Below are 4,495 nucleotides of genomic sequence, written 5' to 3'. Positions count from 1 at the left end.
AGGCCGGCCCGGCAGCGGTGAGTAAACCCTGCCGGCTGGCATCCACTCCAGGTAGCGTCCGGCTGCCGGCCGCCACTCAAAGCGGCCGGCAGGTGAGCAAGGAGACCGGCCAGCAAAGGCATAAGACCACTGCCGACCGACAGCAAGAGAACTAGCGAACACCCCCATACCGACGGCCGGCCACTAGGCCGGCAGACGGCAAGGACAACACAAGAGAAGACAACAGAATGGGTGCCGGGCTAAGAGGCTATGTACCTCCGCGCCCGACACCCGAAAGAGTGCCGAGAGGAAGGGGAGACACTAAGTCAAGCTTCCTAACCACTGCTTACTGAAACTACAGACGGCAGCGGTTGAGGGACCAAGGAAGGACCGGGCAGCACTCAAAGGATAGGGCCTCTGCCGGTCGGCACTCTCTGCCGGCCGACAGGGGACCACGTCAGCTCCCCATCCCAACCTATGCTAGGTACGGATGTGAGACGACTGACACAAAGGAAACGGAAAATAGAAGGGAAGGACAGAGGGTCCTGTCCAACCTTGCCTTGGTTAAGGATCATTCCAAACTAAGAAAGCTCATCTCAGCCAGAGAGATCCAGGGAGGGAGGCCGGCACTACTGGCTGCCTCCCTAAAACCAAGGCAAGGAAGGAATTGCTATTCCGGAAAGGGAACATATCCCGGAACAGCAAAGAGGACAAGTCTGAGGGGTCACCGAGCGAAGGGATCATAATTACCGAAACCTTCCAAGGTGAATCAAGGAGGATAAACCTCCTATGCCCGTGTCAGGCAGCAAGGGAGACTCTGCCCCACGCTAGACCAACACGGACTCAGACTAATACACTGCTGTACTGTCCCCCTCTGAACCAAATCAGTTGGAGCAGGAAGGTACAGTACTACTCCAGCATAGTTATATTTGAAAATTAATTCAAACAAACCACTAGAGTTAAGCCTAAGGCTTAAACAGAGGGAAAGGGTTTGCCCCTTCCCCGAAGAGAAGGGAGCAAACGGGGAAAAGATATTATTATCAAGACCTAAGACAACCTAGCCTAGGCACTAAGAGAATCGATTACCTAAATCACCGAAACTCACTCCAATACTATCTTGGAAATTACTCGAAAAGGGCTGTATGTATAACGTTGCCTAACGCTTTAAGCAATATAAAATCACACTTGGAAGACTAAATATCATGCAGGAAGTACAAGGACCAATAACTAGGCTACGAAGACTAGTGTTGGTCAGCCTAGGCAAAGCTTTCGCCAGGCGCACTACTAACGCATCATAACAGAATTCCTAATTAAGCTAAGCAGCTAAATATTAAAGCGCAGGGGGCTGGGAACATCGCTCTTGCTAACAAATAAATCCTATTCTAGCGAGCGACAGCGTCCATGACGCTTCCAGCAGGCAACAGCTCTTGTATCAAAGATAACTCTTATAAATACTTTAATTTTAAACAAGAGCCTACATTTATACATAAAAGAAATAGTACTCAACTTATCCGAAGCAGAAGAAGTTGGAGAAAGCATAATATGAGAGTAAATCCAAGATTTTGGTAGAAACACAGGAAAAAACACCGAGTTGTAAAGCTACGCAAAAAGGAATGCAGATGGCGCCAGAATCGGCGCAGGGCACGCTTACAAAACGGGAGAAGAGAGGGCCTTACGAACGGCTCTCCCCTTTTCTTTCTCGTTTTCGTTTTCTTGCCATTTGACCCCTACGAAGTGTTAACTCTATTCGGGGTATAGATTGCTATGAGGCGTGTCAAGAATACGTCCACTGATATTTACGATATCCCTAAGGTCTTTTTTAGGGATACTCGCTCCAGGAGTTAGAATTCTGGGTACCTTAAGGTAAATTCTCTGGGAATATCGCCGTAGTTGTAATATACCCTAGGAAGCTGCCTTTAAGGAACTTCCATCAGGACGACATGGCTTGAGCCCAAAAATAATAATAATAATGATTATAATAATAATGATTATAATAATAATAAAAAATTATTTAATATATTTTTAGGCCTCTTATGTATTGATATTATTGTTTAACATCTTGAAACTCTACTTAGGATCCCTGACTAAATGAAAAAAAAAAATTAGATATTTTGCCTAGGCTATTTCTTTTTATTATTATTATTATTATTATTATTATTATTATTACTATCCAAGCTACAACCCTAGTTGGAAAAGCAAGATGCTATAAGCCCAGGGGCTCAAATAGGGAAAAATAGCCCAGTGAGGAAAGGAAATAAGGAAATAAATAAATGAAGAGAAAAAATTAACAATAAATCATTCTAAAATAAGTAATGTCAAAAGAGATATATCATATATAAACTATTAACAACGTCAACAACAAATATGTCATATATAAATTGCCAATATAATAAATTTTACATACCTAAATAAAATGAAACATGTGCATTACTGACCACCATAATGTGTCCATTCTACAGATTTTGAATGGTAAGAAACTCAAATGTCCAACAGTTGTGGAGTCATTCACGGAGGATGGAAGTACACCGAGCAAAAATGGCAGACCCGTTCCAGCTATTTCACCGTCGGTGGGAAATGTGTTACCAACAATATATTCTTCCTAGACTTTCAATTAGGGTATTCCAGAAGAGTTTAGTTATGGATATAATTGCATACAACGCCACCTGTAGTGCTACTAGCGTAATAAGTTTCCAGCTAAACTTGTACATACATACAGTACATACATATACCAAGGCACTCGACATCAAACAAATGAAACAAAAAAAGGGGACCTCTCCTCTCTACGTTCCTCCCAGCCTGACAAGGGACTCAACCTAGTTCAGCTGCTGGTACTGCTAGGGTGCCACAGCCCACCCTCCCCCGTTATCCACCACAGATGAAGCTTCATAATGCTGAATCCCCTACTGCTGCTACCTCCGCGGTCATCTAAGGCACCGGAGGAAGCAGCAGGGCCTACCGGAACTGCGTCACAATCGCTCGCCATTCCTTCCTATTTCTAGCACTCTCTCTTGCCCCTCTCACATCTATCCTCCTATCACCCAGAGCTTCCTTCACTCCATCCATCCACCTAAATTTGTAAACATGGGTAAATTGGAAACAATATAGCACATCTTAATCATAAATAACTGATAGCAATGTTTTCTATAAGTGATATAGTGTACAGTATCTTGGTATTTTTGTTCTGGATGAAATGCAAAGTCAACTAATGACCTGTAAAGGGAATTTTGTTCTAATGAACCCGAAATGGCCGACATGAAAAATTAAGTGAACAAAAACAATTTAAAAAAAACCTATTTCAAAAGATTTAGTGAATGTTGCATGTACAGTATATTGCTAGTTATCCCTTTTACCCCCACGGATGTACTGGTACGTCCTTGAAAAAAACTGCCATAAAAATTTTTTTTTGCATATTTTTGATACTTTTTTTGAGAAACTTCAGGCATTTTCCGAAAGAATGAGACCAACCTGACCTCTCTATGACAAAAATTAAGGCTGTTAGAACAATTTGAAAATAAATATATTACAAAATGTGCTTGAAAAAAAAAAAATGCCTGGGGGTCAAGGGTTGGAAAGTTACAAATAGCCCGGGGGTAAAAGGGTTAATGATCATACATATTCACATTTGTTTTTCAGTTTTGTCTATCAATCATTATGAGTTTTAAATTGAATTTTTTTGGATAGCCATTCATATACATACAGCTATATATAATCTATTCGCAACTGAAAGTAAGGGAGAGGCACCAACTGAAAAAGTAATCTATACCTGAAAACTATCCACTCTTTATTTCTGCCAAAAAAGGGTTGAAAATGACTAAACCGGTGGTTACTAACTTGAAGGATTATTATTCAATAAATAGATTCTTGAATGGCTGAAAATTAGTTGAGACCTTGCATAGACTATGGCTGAATTTTAAAGTATATATAACAGTCACATGCAGTATGGAGGAATAATTGCTTGAGTTGAATGATAGTGTCAAAATCTTTTTGGGCTTAGGCCATGTCGTCCTGATGGAAGGTTCCTTCAGTAGCTTCCTTAGGGTATATATGACAGTCATATATACCCTAAGGAAGCTACTAAAGGAACCTTCCATCAGGACAACATGGCTATCTCACCCCAAAATTTATATCGACATGAAAAAAAAAATTATTCATAACTGTACCTAGCTGTCTGCTAAAGAAGGTGATGAATGCAAGAGTTGATGGGAGAAGTGCAAGAGGAAGGCCAAGGTTTGGGTGGATGGATGGAGTGAAGAAAGCTCTGGGTGATAGGAGGATAGATGTGAGAGAGGCAAGAGAGCGTGCTAGCAATAGGAATGAATGGCGAGCGATTGTGACGCAGTTCCGGTAGGCCCTGCTGCTTCCCCTGGTGCCTTAGATGACCACTGAGGTAGCAGCAGTAGGGGATTCAGCATTATGAAGCTTCATCTGTGGTGGATAATGTGGGAGGTTGGGCTGTGGCACCCTAGCAGTACCAGCTGAACTCGGTTGAGTCCCTGGTTAGGCTGAAGGAACGTAG

The sequence above is a fragment of the Palaemon carinicauda genome, unplaced genomic scaffold (assembly GCF_036898095.1).
Source record: "Palaemon carinicauda isolate YSFRI2023 unplaced genomic scaffold, ASM3689809v2 scaffold392, whole genome shotgun sequence".
Taxonomy (NCBI): Eukaryota; Metazoa; Arthropoda; class Malacostraca; order Decapoda; family Palaemonidae; genus Palaemon; species Palaemon carinicauda.
The sequence above is the reverse complement of the archived record's forward strand: the minus strand, read 5'-3'. Positions refer to the sequence as shown.